Genomic DNA, 18,349 nt, shown 5'->3' on the forward strand with positions numbered 1-18,349 from the left:
TCTAAATATATTGAAAGAAAAGTCAAATCAGAAGAAGCTCAATTTCAATTTTTCCTGGCCAAACTCTATTTCGTTGAATCGTTTGAAAACGTTCGGTGTAATTAGGGAAACGAACGTTTTTCTTCGGACGCGACAGCTGGCAGGATATTTTAATTGCCTAATTAGTTTGCCGAGGAGAATGGAAGGATTCCTTGGACGATCCTAACCGCCCGACGTCCTCGTTAAACTTTCGAGATATGACTGAACGTAGATTCTTTCTTCTACGCGAATCGATTTTTCTTCCCGCTACGTCTAACACGAGTTTCAACAGAAATTGCTTTAAGAGAAAATGAATTTTTTATCGAACAAATGTAGCTTTGTATCTAAATACGCTTTCGTATACCTTTTGAATGTTCGTTACGAAGCAGCGCGTTTTGTTTCAACCCCGCTGTCAATATTTCCATACTTTCCACGTCGTTTTCTCTAACCGTTTCGTTTGGCAAAAGGATCGAACAAAGCTGGCAATATATTTCTCGTTCGAACCGGTGTGCCAACACTTTGTGGTCAGATAAAAGAACCGATTCACCGACGTGTAGCCGGGTGCTTTGGTGTTTCGCGAGTACGAGAATCCCCGCGGGTGGTGCCAGTCGGTGCGAAGCGTGTCTCGCGAGCGTTCCACGCCTCCCCTGTGTGTCGACGAATTTTCAATTCTACCCTTTTAATCGAAACGCGGCTCGAACTGCTTCCCCCGCATACGGGCCAACATTTTTATTTCTCTTCTTTACTTTCTAAAAATTCTTCTAGCTTTTTCCTTCGATCGCAGGACCGTTTCGAGACGACTAATGGGCTCTCGTGTACGGTTTGCAAGGCAATAAATAGCGGCCAGCCGAAATTCGAGGTCCATGGATCACGGCTGAAACGCGTCTTCGAGCTTGGCCCACGCTCGTAAACGATTTGCGAAACTGTGCGATCGCGTCTGCCCTGAAAAACCCACCCCATTCGGTTCGCCGTACCGGAGGAAGCGGGTCGAACTGAAAAATGTTTCCACTCAACGATACAAATGGCCAGCTCCTCCGCCGCTGTTAGAGGGAAAACGAAACAAAACCGTTCCTCCTTTTATGTATGTGTTTCGAGAACTTTTTAATTTTCGCATTATAGGTTATGTCACTAAGGTTTATTGAAAGGTTTAATAGAATTCATTTGATATTTTATAAAAATAAATTTGTATTTCATATTTCTGTTTCAGATATAAAGCAAGACTCTGTAGAGGTGATGTTTACACGATAGTTGTGATTGTAGCCGATCCAAGCGAGTTTCAAAAGTTCTACCTGATCTGAAAGTATCAACAAACGTCGAGTCGCGCGACCGTATCGAAACGAGCGAAGATGAGTCACGCGTCAGTAGTGAACGGGATCGCGAATAGAACGTGTCGTTATCGGTCCAGGTTATAACGAGTGTGTGTTAATTTTGATGGCTAATTCCGATTCCTCGTCCACACCATGGAGATTTAGACGAACCCCATGTCCAGGTACCAGACTGTCACTCCTCTCTTCGAGTAAGGTAGGATTTTTTCTGTTTCCGTATATTAACTTAACCTAAATGTTTATGCGTTTCTTAATGAAACTCCCGTAGTTTTATTCGCCATATAAGTACAGAATTAATGAATATAATATTTAAACGAACATGTACGATCGCATTATATCGTGTCAATTACGGTAAGACGTAAATGTACGTTCGTATTACTGAAAGAGTTAATCAATATTTCCACTGCTCGGTCATAATACGCGGCTCTGGTTGAGATAAAATTTAATAATCTGTTTGATCTGCCATAATCGAGCAACTAGCATTAAATCGTCTCGTCGAAACAAGCGATTCGCGAAAACGATTCGCTAGTTTCGCGAGGAAATTCAACGACTTGAAGGTAGCTGACAAATGTCCCTGTCAACGACAGCCATCGTCGCACCTGAGACCCGTCCAGGGACGATCCCGGCCGTCGAACGTTCCGATACGAAGAACGAAATTTTTTTCTTTTTTCTTTGTTTTTTTTTCCTTCCCCTTTTTCGTTTTCTTTTTCTTCCATCGTCACTCCCCGGGGAGTCGAACGACGAGGGTTGACAAAAGACGGGACGTTCCGCGAATTTATGCCAATTTCTATCTCGCTACGGCTCGCCCGTCGACTGCTGTCCGGATACGGAGAATCGAGGTTTATGTCGACGTTTATTCGCGCATCGATCGGGAAATAAGGTGTTTCGAAGTTTCCGAATGGAACGGGTCTGGCTATACCGGCTTATCGAATCGAACAAGTTTATCGTCGAAAGAAAATTTTCAAGAAGAACAATCGAAGTACGATTGAAATAAGATGTATTAATTAATAAACATACAAACAGCTAATTTTTATATTAAAATATTGGAATAATCTGTGATTTACGGGACCGTCATCGATTGCTGATTCTCTTTTAATTAGAATACGACTCTCTGAAGCTGTCATTAACATTCTTCAAAGTAAAAGAGAATCTCATTAATCGAGCAAGTTATGTGTATTCAGTAAACCCGGTAGAGAGATGAAAATATACGACAGGTTCGTTAATATCGGCTCTGACAAGGGTCTCGCGTCGGTGTCCCGTCTAATTAATCCAGAAACATCAAAGAACTCATCTCCGATGCGTTCGGATAAATAAATAACATGGAAGATAGAACGAAGGAAAAGATAGGGAAGTTGGCGAACGACAGAAGGAATCTCGAGCGAATTAGATTCAATTGCAGCCGTCGGTTTTCCAATATTCAGCGTTTTATCGAGACCGTGGTAACGATCGTTTGAAAGGGGAACGCAGCGATACGAGCGTAATGCAATCTGCGATCGCGTCCCGACGCGACGAGTGAATTGCAGGAGGCGCGAAAGAAGGTCGTATCAGAGTTGGAGGGAAAATTTTAAGTAACCTCGAGGAAGTAAATACTCAGGTAGAGGGTAACCGGGCAGGGGTGGTGGGCTTTCTGTCAGTAAGAATGGCCGGGCGTCGTAATCGGGTCTCCGGCGGAAGTAAAACCCCCAAGCCAGCTTTTCATTCTTCGTCTTTTCAATTTCCGATATCCCCGCGGAGAGAACGTCTAATGGTAATTTTAAAAGGAAAACGCAATGGCGCATGCATAATACACTCGACGGGCTCGTTGATTTTCCCGTTGATCATCCCCGATGCAAAAGGGAGGGAAGTAAAAAGACGATGTAATTCGAAGGGTGGCAGACTACGTTCAACGAAACTTTCACTGTATGCTGATCGTTGCAACGCTCGAATAAATAAATCAACGGGACTCGCAAAATAATAATAAGTAACGAAGAGCTGAAAGCCCGCGAGAAGAGGTTTTCTTGCCCGCGAAGAGGCTGCTCGTCGTTCCTCGCGTTCCCCGCTTTTTAACCCACGCGAATCGCTTAATTCGCGACGTGAATCGATGATGAGGCTGCGGATAACTTTCTCGGCACGCAAAGAAGGGAAACTCGGTGGCGTCGAACGGTAATGTTCGATTTATTGACGGTGGAATAAAGGGGACTGAATAAGAACCGGGGGTAGTTGGTATTGCGAGCAAACTGTATCGTAAAACGTTCATTGAAACGAGGGTTGTAGATAGTAGATAGGGTAGCGACGAGTTGGAATCTTTTTCGAATACACCGAGTGTCCTGTAACTAACTCGAAAGTTCACTGATGCGTGAAACGCGATAATTAACGCGAGAAATTACGTCGTTGAACGTGTGAAGTAACTAGGTAAACATATTAAGTACGAACATCGTGTGAACCTGGTAATTTCATGCGCACGAGATGTTAATTTCATCGAATCTCGGTAGAACCTTGAGAAAGTAGCACCATTTTCAAGTTTGCTAATATCTGAAATCTGAAGACGGGTCGAAGTGGGTGTCAGTGATCGAGGTGGCGAACGAATTGCGCAAAGAAGAGAAAATAGACTGGAGGTACAATTACTATGAGATGAAAGAGGATGGTAAGACTCGTAGGGCGAGAGAAGGAGGGTAGGAAGAAGAGGAAGAGATAGATAGAGGTTTAACGCGGGGCCCTTAATATGGCGAGGGCGGCCTTAATAAGGGAGGGAGTTTCGGCGTATACGTAGCGGGTACACAAAAGCCGCGGACTGTGGACCGAGTGCCGATACAGGAGGTCAAAAATGCGTTGAAAAAATTGCCGCCAATTTGAATTGCTAATAAGGACGATGCGCGAGTGGTCGAGTTGGGCCTAACCGGTGCAAAACAATGGTCCCGCGTATAGCGGTATACCCTGAGCGGCGAAACGAACGCCGGTGACGAAGTCCATATAAGTGTTCCGTTTGGCTCCGCAGAAATGCAGTCGAAGGGGAAAAATAAAGGAAGGCAAAGGCGAACGGATGCCTCCTTCTGACGATGGCGAACGTCTCAGGGAGGGGGATCGACTCTACCGGCCACGAGGGAGAGATCGCCGATGCAACCCTAAATAATTAGTCACTGCCACGTCCAAGATTCTCCTCTCTCTCCGTTCCTCTGTGTGCGGACGAAAGGGAACACCATCGGAAAGAAGGACGCCAGTTAGTGGAATACTGTCCGATGGCGTGCGCTCGAGCGCGTGGGAAACGATACGACTGAGAATTCGCGTTCGACAGCGAGAGAAGAAACGGTAAGAAAACGTCAACCCCGATTTACCGACGACCCACCCGATCGCGATCAAAGTGCTCACCGCTGTTCCTTCCAAACGATTTTTCATGAAAATTCAGGAAAAAGTATAATTAAACACTCTCCCTAGGTGATATGAGTATATTTAATAATACATACTTGCAGGTAGAACTTGAGGTGCCTTCGAGGCATTCAGGTGCATAGGGTTAACACGCATTCGTATCGACAATTCGCAAACTTTCCACCTCTGGTTCGAATTCTCGAAATAGAATATAATCTGATATCGAGTATAATCTTGATATTATAAAATATCAATAACGATCTAAAAAGAGCAAAGTATATTGCGAAAGGGTTAAAAGCCGTTCAACCCTGCACCGTTCTCGAATCGTATTAATTGCTTCATTAACGTAACGATGCGTCGGTTATCGGACGATTTTTCGGTATATTAAAAAAGAAGCTTATCCGATCGATCGCGCAAACGAGGGGCTGACGTGTACGGTATATTAATGGCTGAAACGCGGTCACCGCTACTTATATTGCCTTCCGAGATAATCGCTACTTCCACCATCGGAATGCTTAATTCCAGCAATTTATCCATACCCTGTTGTACGTCCTTGTTCGATGAAGGAGCAAGCTGGAGCGCGTGTACGGTCGTTCGATCGAGAGGAAAGAAAAAAAGGAGAAGAGAAGAGAAGAAAGAGAGTTGAGGACAGATCGGTGGCGTGGAGTGTGTCCGAGCATTCGTCCTTGATAAGATAGCCGCGAACCTACCGCCGCGATGTCCACGTAGATAATCGTGTAACCGGGAACCGGTAACCGCGAGCCGCATTCCCGCTCGAAACGCCTAACTCCATGCCAGCTGCCTCGCCGAGAACGCTCGTTACTTATCTAGCTTCCGGTTAACGCGTCACCTCTTGCTTCGCTTTCCTTCCTGTTCCACGAATCGTCTAGTTATCGCGTTATTGCGAATGTCTACGATGCTAATTATTCAATAATGATCAATCCTCTGAAAGGAAGTTTAGATTTTCTTAGAGGATTCAGGTTTTCGATCGAGCTGAGTGGAATTTAGCCGCGTTTCCACTAGGCGCCGACCGAGTGGAGTTAATCACGCATTCACGGAATACAATCGAGCGTTCGCGTTATGCATGCGGAGAATCTGGCGGCGGAAGGAGAGGAGGTTGAAAGGGAGATAGCTGGTCATCGAGGCGATATTCCGACGTATCGATCGATACCAAGACCTCCCTCGTTGTCGCGATAACCTCAGAGCGCCGTAATTGTGCGTGCGTTCCGAGACCGAGGTCGTTTTGCGGATGACGCAAACCGGAAGCTGGATAACGAGCCGCAGAGAGAAAAAAACTTGTGGGCCAAATCTATGCCGCAAATTATCGCAAAGTTTGCGATCTCAAACATTGTTGACGGATAATGTCGTTATCCATAGAGTCAATCTTTGATGAAATTGAAATAACATTTCGATAAGTTCTCCGAGAAATTGAATCTGATTTGAAAGCGTACGGGGAAGTTTGATCGGTTTCCAATTGGAACAAATAACGATATCAATCTTATTCGCTATGTGTGTTTCGCTAACCTCGTTCCAAATTCTCAATTCCTGTAGCAATATTTATAATAACCTTCCCTGACATTATCACTGATAAACTATCAGCTGTAAGAAGTTTAAATCGTTCCGCATAAGTTGCAACTGATAGCTGCATCCGAGTAACGTTGAAAGAAAAGGAATCATGATTTTTTTATTTCTCATCCTCTTTGATTTCGCTTTGGCGGGGCATTTACCATCTATTACGATTGAAAGGTTAAAAACTTCGTTTGCTCGAGAGACATTAAGAAGGATCCTTCTAGTACAGAGTAGCATCAAGCCCTCCATCCTTTCGGCTGCTTCATTTATTTTTCCCTTTGATCGGTTAACAAGAATCAGCCTCCAAGTTGGAGATTTTAAAGAAATAAGAAACGTCTTGGAGTTTTCTCAATTTTAACTTGCAAGTACGTCTATTAATGAAACTGTTTTTCGAAAAATCATTTCTGATCAATGTTTCCACTCTTGTTTTTTTTTTTCTCGTGACGCGAACCATCAAGATAACGTCGCGATCGAAATATCGAAGTCGAACGTCTCGTTATTTCCTTTTCAACGGCCCGATCGAACTCGACCTCGTAAAGCAATTATCGTTGATCCTCTTAACAAGCGGCGCTCTTGAGAATCTTTTAATCGAGATACTTGGACAAAAGGTGCGAGCAAACAGCGCGTTTCGATCGGGAATCGTTCGTGAGCCGCTCCAATGGAAACTCGGATAAAGGGATTGGTTTGTGGAAAGTAGGGCGAGGAGGATGAAAGAAAAAGGATGGTTCGATCTGCTGATATTTAACAAAGCAGACGCGGTCTCGTGTTTAATTAGATTTCAATGGTGAAAATTCGTGTCTGAAACGGATACGAAGCGGCGTTAACGTTGTAGCAATAACAGGTTGGGAGAAATGAGACACAAAGATCGGGAGATTCGAGGTAAGAGAGGTCCATTAGGGATTTTAATGAAACGCCGAATGGACAGGGAACGAGGCGACGTCTGGCTAGTAGGAAAGTTCTGGGGGCATAAGATCCCAACTGGACTGTCCCGGCACGCGGTCCATGGATGGCAAGGCGAACCGTAAAAGGACATTTGTCGCTTTATATGGGCGAATCGGCTACCAAATACATCGCGAGCCAAGCGTAGAAAAACAAAAGGAGGCCCGACCAAAGAGAGCGGGTTCGCGATTCTCTCTCACGAGAATCACGCTGACACACCGGCTCAAAATAATGTCGTACGACACGAATATCTTCACCGGTTCCATCATTCTTTCCTCTTTCCCTTTTGCAACCACCCTCGATATTAAATAGGATTTTTCTCGAACCCCTTCTCGTTACAGAGAAAAGAATGAAAATTTTGAAAACCGATTACGCGCTATGCCCCGCGAAACGAACTAACAAATTAAGAAGTTTAACGAGTTCGACGAGAAAAAGATCAAGATACACTCTCTTGCATCGTTTCGCTGTTAATAATCGACTTACCGACTACTTCTTCGCCGGCGTGGAAAACACGCGAACAAAGTTTGGAGAGATCAAAAGAAGAACACCCTGAACGATCTATAAATAAGAAGAGGAGGTACAAGTAGAGGAAGAAGAGGATGTGGAAGAAGGTCGAAGAGAAGTCGAGCGATGTAACGATGCGACGGCAAGAAATTGAATTTACATAGACGGTCTGTCGGATTTAAGGGAAATCCGGAGAAGTCGAACGAAACGAAAGGGGGTAGAAAAAAAAGAAAAAAGGAAAAAAAGAAGGAGAGAGGGATAGATAAAGGAGGAGTCGGAAATCCGGTGGCTGGCAGTCGATCGAACGAACGGAGAAAGGGAATCGCTGCTGGTTTTCTGCTTCGTACCGTATGGGCTGGCTCCGCTAAGTTTTAAGGGATTGAAAAACAGACGCGGGACGAATAGGTAAACGCACCCGTTCGCTCCGTAGGAATCCGTGGATTTCATCGACATTCCGTGGGAGCGCGACCGTTCTAAAAGATCAGGAACGTGCGAGAACGATCCCGTTCTATCGAGGTGTCTCGACTTACTCGCTACCAGCTGCATCCCGTAAACTGATCGCGGAGATTTCATTTTCCTCGATCCGTTCGCCGACAAGTTTCCTCCTTTTACCGTCTTACGTTTATTCTCTCCCAGGAACAACAGGTTCGTTCTTTATTAAAATTGATAAAAACTGTTAAAAAGTCATCTTCTTCTGAATCCTCCACCTTTCGAGTCTCTGTGCAAAGACGATTCCTTTGTGGTTGAATTGGAAGGTAGCTCTCGGCCGAAGAAAGGATCGAGTCGTGGAAAATCGCGACGTACGAACGGCACTGCTGGCCTGCCGCTTCTACAACTCTCCTCCGCTCGGCTCCGCTTCGTAGAAGTTTGCAAATTCAATTTCTCGGTTCCGCGAAGCGCCGCATATTTCGTCGCTTCTTGAACTCCGCGGAGCGTGTAAAGCTGCTAAAGCGCTAAGGAGTTCCTGGTCTGGTCGTAGGGTCCTTTCACCATCCCCCGCGTAACATCGAATTTTCAACGGGAAAAATGCTTCGATAGAAGGCTCGCCCTTACCACTGAGACAGCCGGCAATACGCCGAAGCTATCTTGCTTTTTCACCTTCTTTCTTTCGCTACGATTCGCGGAGGGAAGTTGTAAGATGATTAGGAACGAGTCGACGAAGCGTAGAGCTGAATCTTCGCGATAATTTCGTAGAGACTGCTTTAGAATTCCGTCCGCTTCTACTTTCCTCGAGAACTTCTTTCGTCACTCGTGAAACACACGAGGGTGTTTTGTTTAAAAATTTCAATAATTTTTCCTCGAGAGCGTTCTTTGATTTCTTTCGGAGATTCAATTTTCCGCGTGCACTTTTAATCAATCGCGCGTACAAAAATGAGAAAGAAGTTATCGAACGCTGTTTACGAGAAAATTAATCGTGATTATTCGTTGAACGAATTCGATTCACCGTTCAACAACGAATTGTACAACATTGCTTTTATACCTCATCACCGTTTCCCATCAATTTCTCTTTTTATCGACGAACTCGATTGGCGCATAATGACAGACCGTACGAGCGTTTAACAAAAGGGTCGTTGTAAAAGAGAGGGACGAAGGGAGATAATTCCTGGAAACGAAAAATTTACAATCGTCCGTTAACGCGTCCGCGAAGCACATTGTTAATCAGCGTATCGAATTATGTCGTTTGGCAGGACGAAACGCGAGACGAGCATCCAAACATCGGATAATGAATATTTAACTAATGGGCCGGCCGTTTGAAAACGGGCAGCCACACATCCATGGAGCCACGACTCTATTTGATATTTCCTATTATTAAATGTCCCTTGTATAAATTACGTTTGACCGGGGAACCATCCGTTTCGCCAACTACGCTCGTAGACTGTTTCGTAAATATGTATTCTGTTTGCTCGTCGTACTAGCTGTAGTAATTTTCAACCAACCTGCTCATAGGCAAGAGTAATTAATGTAATTACGCGTTCGACTGTCGCGTTTATTTATTTTCTTGCTTCGGAAATTTAGTCCGTTTGATATTCTGCTAAGTATCCAGAGGAAACGCGTTGTTTATCGCAAACATTGATAATTCAAGATGTTAATTACGTAGATAATTGAATTAGAAAAGGCAATATTTGACGGAGCAATTGATCGATCAAATCTCTGTATAATTTGTCAATTATTTACGAGTCTCTTTTAGGGAGAAAATTCACTTTGGAAACAAATTTCGATGCAACCGTGCTCGTTATTCGACCATTGTATCCGCGGATAAGTTACGTCGATGAGATTCGTGGTTTTCAAGTTTTCCAACGATTCCAGGCCCCGCTGGAACGGCTCCCCGGTGCCGTTTCCTACCCCCAGCGGGTTCTCCCCTCTTTCCTAGAGTTTCCCGGGGCAAAAAGGAGGACGAAAGAGGGTGGGTCCCAGTAGCGAGAGCGCGCTTCGAACCGCGTCCGATTTCAGTATCAAGGAACTTCCAAATAATTTCCTTCTTGGCTGAAACGCCGGCAAATAGCGAAACAAACTTCCGCCCCTGTGATACTGGAAACTTCGTCTAGAATTGGCCGATAAGAAGCCACTTGCAACCTGATTGGTGGACGAGCAACAAACGGTTATCTTCTGTCCTTGGAAAAACTATGAATCAGCTTAGTTCGTTTCTTATCGACTACCCCTTGTTTGCTTCGTTTCCATAGAATTGCTCTTCTCTACTTGTTATCCCTCTATTAAATAACTAAAACTTAGATAATGATGAAACGTGGATCGGGATATATTTTAATTAACAATTTCTACCGTGGAGTCAAAGCAAAGAATGATTAGTTCAGCAAAGTAGATCGTTTAGCCCGATTTACCATGAGAAGGATCTCAGGGGAGCATAAAGTCCGGCGAAACTGTTTACCCGTTGCATTATGTAGACTGTCTGTGCGGGTGCAAATACAGCCGGATTTCCGCGCGTTAGGACAGGGGCCCCTTGTGCCCCTCGCGGTCAGGAGGTACGCGTTAATGCCGTTGTACCTTGCCTCTCCAGACAGCCTCCAGTTACGCGAGTTTGTCTGCCAAGTTTCCGCCCCGTCCCGTGCGGGTTGGAGCTTACGGATGACGCGGAAAGTTTTGATCGGTAAGTTTGCTCGAACAACAGAGAGAAAAAAATAGGAAAAGTATCTTTCTTCGAGACGCTAATTAATTGCGAGCTCGGATTATATCTCTTACGCGAATCCGTTCGAAATGACGACGGTTCGATCTAGTTGCGATACCCGGTGACAGGGAGTCGATAAAAATAGACGTCGACACCGTCGATTCCGTCATCGATATTCCGAGGATGTTCCGAGGACGTCGTCGACTCTCACAAAAGGATATCTCGAGAGTTCAAGAGCTAGGCCGACGATAGAAGGTGACATTCGATAGGGTGTTCAAAAACCTACCCCTATACCGAAGTTCGTCGACAACCGAGGAGGGTAACAATTTTATCATAACTACAAAAGTCGACCATCTTGGGTAGAAAACATTCCGATGAAATACTTTTATAGATAAATTGAAATGTTCGAAAGAGCTGCGAGATAAAAAATTTCACTGATTACAAAACCGATATCTGTCTCTGTACGGTCTTGGCACCGATACTTTGATCGATCCTGGTCGACTCTAAATTCCTATAAACCCTGCCCATCCTTTCAGGACGGTTCGTTAAGGGTGGTAGCTGGTTTCCCTATAGAAGCAGCGACAGGTGTTTCGTTAGTCGTGGAATGTACACCGCGGAGCGTATGCTAAATTATCGAGTAGTCCTCTGGGTTTAATTACTTTTGTCTCGCCGCTGACGAAACTTGGAACATCATTTCGTCGTTCCGATGGGAACAGGGCCCCGTGTTGTTAATTCCTAGTCTACCACTCTCCTCGTACACCACTGACCACCGGGTTCCCTTCGTACTCCGATTTTCCTACGTAAATAGAATCGTATTAGGGAAATACATCTCGGATGATGGCACTGCTGGATGGTCAATGATATTCGAGACACGTTCCGGCCACCACGGAATGTGGACCCCTGGATAATCAAATAAATGTGTACTTTATCAACGTCGTCTCTGTGTAATTTCAATGGAGACTGGCGATGTCCTGATTTATTTAGCGAGATCGATACGAGAGAGTGGTGGAATACTAAAATAACTATTTTCGAAATATTTATTAATCAAATAATAATTCACGAAGTCTCGATTGATGGAAATCAATCAACGTCAAATTTGGAATACTAAAATCACTATCGAACAAATTATTCATAACCCTGCTCATCTTTTTCTCCCAATTTCAACGAGGGTTTCGGTATCGAATTTCCTTAAAGCAGAAGCATCAATTCCTGATGAGCGTAGACCGCTAATGTGTTAACGAATCGGAAACAACGGACGTTGGTTGCACTCGGATGCCAGTTATTTTCCTATTAGTCGGTCACTCGCTTTCCCGCTACGCTAATTTATATCGCCATCGTATCGACATTTCGCTGGATGGAAATCAAGTCGTTCGTGCCGTTGGTAAACTGGGTCAAACTACGTAACAGAGGGAAGGGTGGCGGCCACGAAATATCGTTAGCCCGAGCGAATTATTATCAATGAATACGAATGGCTGTTACGTAGAGAGCTAGACACGTGGCATAATCACCGGAGACGTATAAAGTAAACAGCACGACGAGGTAGAGAAACTATCCGTGAGAAAGTTACAGAAGCCTCGGGTACAGGGAATATTACCGCATAGAGTTTGAAAATTTACGCGGCGAGTATCAAAATGATGAATGCTTGTATCACGTCGCGTGTCAGAGATGAATATTTTCACGCCTCGGGGGGGCGGGGGGGGGGGGGGGGGGGGGGGGGGGGGGGGGGGGGGGGGGGGGTGAAGAGGTCCAAATAATTTAAGCGTCGGCACCTGCGATAAAAATTACCGTGAAATACGGCTGGCTGGCTGCTTGCCTGCCTGCCTACCGTTCTGACGGTCACTGAATTCTAACCCGACCTGCAATTAATCCGATAAAATTCTCCGAGAATTGCGAGCGCACGGTTTGCACGGCTAAATATTTCCTTCCTTCGTCGCGCTCCCAGCGTTTCGTCGTATCAAATTTATTTGTATTAACGTATTTCAAATTCATACGATAAATCCTGCCGGTGGGAGCAGAAATCTATGATAACGAGGGAAAATGATAAACCAACGAGGATTAACGAGTGATAATAAATTTGATAACGTATAAAAGTAAAATGAAATAGCACTTATGGTGTATCGATTCGATGCGCAAAGTTTAGGAATATTTTTCATAGAAAGCGCCTCGATGGGTTGGTCGATGAAAAGGAAAAATGAAAAATGAAAACATTGACGAGGTTAGGAGGAAACACGCGAGCATATCAGAATTTGAACAGTCATCGTTTACTCGCGGCGATAAGGCGCGTCGGTTGCGCGAAAACAGCTGGTGCGCGAGTTGCCGTTTCGCCAGACGGCTTCCGGCAAGGGTAGCGCGCGCTACCCCTCAAAGCAAACTCTTGCTAACATTATCAAGCAGGAAGAAAGAACGAAGAACTTTGTACTTTGCCTGCTCGATGTTACGCCCCCTTGCTTACATTTTCTTTAGGACACTTTCCAAGGGGAAAGTCGTTGGTCGCGTGACAAGCATCGATACCCTTAAACTTTTGCCCACCAATTTATTTTCACCCTTTTGATTTCATCTAGACAAGGTTAATTCAATCAGGCCTGAATAATGTTCCACGGATGCCATCGTTTTAATTTAATTTTCGAATAAATCGTACACGCGAAAGTGAAACTGACGTGGTAATTAACACGGGCTGGCACGTGATTTTATCGTGAGACGATAATGAAAAATACAGCTCGGTACTTAAGACGCATTAACAATGAGAGTCGAGGAAGCAACGCGTGCGAACTCGTGTCTAACGTACCCCTGTTTTCCAGCAATTACAATCTGTTCTGTCTCTTAATAAGAAGTTGCTGCATTCAGACTACCTGTACACTCCAACGAGTCCGGAACAATGTCGCTGGCTTACTTAAATGGCACCCTGGGTTTGTTCAAATATTGTAGACAAGTTTACAACCAACCGTGTTGTACATATTCCCCGTTGTTCGTGAAGAAACTAACGTTTCAAACATCGCCTAACCTTTCCCCCTTAAAACATCCCTTTCATTGTGACTTGCAAAATGTAACTTGGAAACACGAGACTGCTCTGAAAGATAGAATGGCCCACGCAGGGAGAAAACAATACGGAAATGATATTGTCAACGGAACCATCCATCTTCCGCGAAAAGCAATGCTTTGTTATCGAATAAAAAGGAAAAAAATCGCGAGTGCTTTTGAGTTTGTTGTACGAGAACAGGGAAAAACATGTAACTCCTATCCCAGGGTGCCATTTCCAATCTAAATTCTAAACGTTCGTGTTCCTGTCGGTTAATCGACAGTGATCGAAACGGAATTGATCGAAAGAAAGGACAAAGGCGCGTTTTCTGGTTAAGATTTCTTCTCGTCGGTTCGCGGTCTCGAATCACGGTTCGTAGCCTGCACAAACGCCGGAATAACTTTCTACTTTATTCTCTGCGGTGTTCCGCGATCGGAATATGTTTCCCTGAGAGCTCCCCGGGGCGGGAAAACTTGGACGAATCGATATCGCTCCGTTCGAAAGAGCTTCGCCGTAATGCCGGTTACTTAATGGATAAGGGATGAATGGAGTAACCGGGATCTCGAATTAGAAACGCTTTAAAATTTTTCAAACTCCCTGTTGGTTCAAATTCATTGGTCCAAATCGCCATTAAGCGAAGTAAAGTTTCTACGATTATTGGAGAAATTTTTCAAACGGAACAAGTTAGACTAAGTTGGTAATAAGAATTGGCCGTGTAAAATGCACACGTGGCGAGCCAACAAGTTGTCTTATTTACATCCGAGTGGATAGATTAAAGGATGCGATGGTACGGATAGTTGGCGCCGTGCCGCCGTCCACTTCTCTTTCGAACTAATCGACTCGCTGGACCACCTCGCTCGACAGCCGCCACAGATTTCTACCTAAAATCCGTGGCACGCGGCAAAGAAAGTTGTCCGCCGACCTGGCAATAGCGTAACCCGCAAAAAACTTGGTATTCAGGGGGGCCAATGTAACAGGAGGATGGCCGGCGAAACGATCCAGACAGAATCTCGAAAATTACAACCCGTGGAATCCGAGAGATCATCGGCCATCGTAGTCCGCCTTATCTTTCCCTTTCTCTCTGAACAATTAACACTTTGACAAAAATGATTTCCTTACAAATGGCAATATTCACCTAATTATAAATAATTGTACCAAGTCAGGGATGAATTTCTGAAAAGATGGATGAACGAAAGAACGTAGAAATGCTTGCGGGCCTCGGTAGGAGGTCCTCGGGAATGATTGACATTTTCGACATCGTTCTCGCCGCGTGCCGAGCGATCTCGAATCGGTCGACGACGGTTCGAGTAATAACCGTGCCATAATGTCGCTCCTGGCATTCTGGGACTCCGTTTGGACACGGTAGCTCCTTCGAGCTGAACGCCCTCCACCCTCTGCCCACCTTTAACACCCACCACCTGGCCCGAGATGTTGAAATTGTCGCGTTTCCTGCACCCTCGAGTCGACCGAGATTGCTCGCGTCGATTCGTCGAACCCGTTCACTTCCAATCTGGATACTCGCGATTGTATCTTGTACGAAGGGAAGTCACATTTCTGAAAGGATCCGCAGGTTTGATGTTAACCACTTCCCAATGGAATGGCGTTCTCTGCGCGTCATTGGTTTCCCTCTATCGAATCGGCGTAGCAGTTTGTTCAGGTATAACAGCGGCATTCAATTCGGTTTGTTTAAACAATTATCAGTATTATTGTATTTTATTTGATCGTACAAACAAAGCTATTAATTCCGCACGGTTTCGTTTGGGAAATCGAAACGACTGAATGAAGCCAATTTCCGGGAGAACCGATGGATAATATTGGTAATTCGAAACTGAAGAGATATTGAAAAATTATTGATGGGTAGGTGTCGATGAATTGGCAGTAGAAAAAACGCGAATAAGTCGGACGAAAGCTATTTAAATTTAGTTAGCGATATTTCTATAGTTTCGACGATTTTCAAGGGGTTATTGCCTAGTGAAAAAGCAGTAATCGTGCGCGGGGGTAGTTAACGAAGCAGGAGTAAGATGGGTAGAAACGCGGTGGACGATAAACTAGAATGCGACAGGAAGACGAGCCGGCTTTTGCCTCGCGTTAACCTACAACCTTCCTGTCGACTACTTACGGCTACAAAGCCGTTTGCTCGACCATACCCCCGCCGGATAACTTAAGCAGTCACCCCTTCGCCGCAACCCCTTCGCCGTGTTTCTGTTTAACCAAGCACCGCGTACACACCACTAGAGAAACTGCCACTCTTGCCTTTAAGTATGATAGCTCCGCTATTCGTTGGTTTCCCTTATTAAGCCGCTATTCGAAGAGACTCATCCCGTTGCCCGCTATTTACCATCAGCCATGTTGAATTTCGTTTGAAATTTCGTTGTATTGAAAAGTTTTCTTCTAACTATTTCGATCGTCGACGAGTTCTTCTCTAAATTCCACTTTTAAGCGTTTCCCCCGAATGGAAAAACGAACGGGCTTTCTAAATAGAGGAATCGTTGTAGGATACAATCGATTGCTCAAACGTTTCTCAGCTACGATCGATGAATCGAAGAACGCTAGCGTACGGGAAAAAGGTATCGGCAGCTGTAGCTGCGAAGTACGTTGGCGAAACTGTTCGAAGAAAAGGAGGAAGAGAGACGCGATGGCTGAAGAGACGCTCGAACGCTCACGATGGTGGACTGTTTGAAAATTTCGAGAATGCCGGAACGTTTTCCAGACCCTCTTCACGTTCGAGAGCTTTTCTCTCGCCTCGATCCCTTCGCGTTTTAATTCCCTCTACGCTACACTATTACTCACCTGTACTTTATTTTTTCGTTTCTTCTCGAAGAATTCAAGTCTCACAATTGAATGTTCATTTTTAATCCAAATATCATTGTGCAATCTTAGCAATTGGCCCGACTCCGCTGTGTTTGAGGTGTTTGATGAAATAAAACATTAGGTCCACGACGATGGGAATAAAATGAAAACAGAGAGGACTGAAATTACAGCGAAAATTAATGAACGCAGGAGGTGGTGGAGAAGAGAGGACAAGTTAAAGGGGGGGAATGGTAATGTAATAAAATGGTGGTGACGGTGAAATAACGGCGATAAACTTGTAAGGTGTCTCGAAGATCTCGTTTCCCAGGGAAATTGTAACCGCAGATAGCACGAGACAGTCGTAATACTAATATCGTTTCGCAAACATACGCCAACGGAATGGGACACGTGGAGCCGCCTAATGCGGCACGGTGATTCCGGGTCACGGATTACATTGTAGCGCGACGTTAATTTCATTTTGCAAACGGTTCTAAATGGACTCGGAAACGCCGATACGTGGACCGTCCTAATAATTCTGCTCTGCAAACCCAGTGCCGAGTGGCGAGCTTCAACCGTACCTCTGCAACGATAAAACTGAAACGAAATACCCTATTCACTGGGAAGAATCGAGTTGGTAAGGCAGTTTCCTTTCCATTTCCGTTTGCTTTCATGAAAATTCCTGTGAAAATTTCATTCTTCCATCCGTCTTATCGCGTTTCAATGTCTGTCAACGTTAAACAACGCGTCTATCGATCAACGTCCTTAGTTCGGGTCGATGACCGCCAGGTGGCAGCGGGATTGAAATCTGTTCTCGCTAGCGGTCCCCCGGCATGAGTTCCAAAAAGTGGAGTTATAGATCCCTGACGAGTCTGGCAGACGATCCCGAGACGGAACCGCCATTTTCTCTCCTTACATCTCAGTTTCTCTTTTATTATCACGATTCTTTCACGGTAAGATTGCAGGTCACGGAATACTCGAGGGTTGGTCTAGCTATTCCAGAGGGGGACACAAATTACCGTGGTTGATCCTGGCTCGTCCGGCTAACCGGGACAATTCGAGCGCGTAAACGATGGCATTGTTGCGGCGGTCGCGTCGCGACGCTTCTTTTATCGCGCCTCGGTTAATTCGCGTTATTTTCAGGAACAAAGAGTCGACGGTTGAATTAGCTGGGGAAAGGTAGCATCGTTTGTCCCGTCCAGGTTTCATGCAAAAGCGACGCACGTTGCAGAGATTCAGCAATTAGACGATTTTTCGTGGAGATAGAAAAATATGAAAGAAAGGCACAATGCCGGCTAGATCTCTCTTGTCCTCGTGCTATTACTTTTTCCTTTTTACTTGCGCTTTAGTCGGTCGATTCGGATTCTCCTTACCGTACAACGATTCGAGAAAGCGAATCAAAGTTGTTTAATTAACGGAGAGTAGCGGGGTCGAATAGCCAGAGGAAATATCAGAGGTGTCGATCGAAATACCCGAAAGTGTGGGCCAATTCGCAGTTCGTTGATGAGCGAGCCAAGTTTCACGGGGTCTATTACATCGGTTACATAGCACCGGGCTGATTATAGAATGGGGGCGATCAAATTTGACCCGCATCTCGAAGGAGGAACTTTGGATAAAGTTGGAGAAGCTCGCGCGCGTCCTGTTATACGAAACGGACCCACGGCTCTAATTATAGCCAACCATTGCAATTACTGCTACGTTCAATTACGCTATTCACCCTGAAATCGA

At 45.0% G+C, this 18,349-nt stretch overlaps 1 protein-coding gene across 1 annotated transcript in view; it reads left to right on the top strand.

The window, feature by feature from the left end:
* Positions 1-1,225: 1,225 nt before the first annotated feature.
* LOC114871619 (reticulocalbin-2) overlaps positions 1,226-18,349 on the top strand; it is a 69,610-nt gene continuing 52,486 nt past the window's right edge. Inside the window, exon 1 of the mRNA XM_029177748.2 lies at positions 1,226-1,539. The gene's annotated coding sequence lies outside the window, so the exon portion shown is untranslated. The remainder of the gene's footprint in view (positions 1,540-18,349) is intronic.

Source organism: Osmia bicornis, chromosome 6 (genome assembly GCF_907164935.1).
Source record: "Osmia bicornis bicornis chromosome 6, iOsmBic2.1, whole genome shotgun sequence".
In the NCBI taxonomy this organism is placed as follows: Eukaryota; Metazoa; Arthropoda; class Insecta; order Hymenoptera; family Megachilidae; genus Osmia; species Osmia bicornis.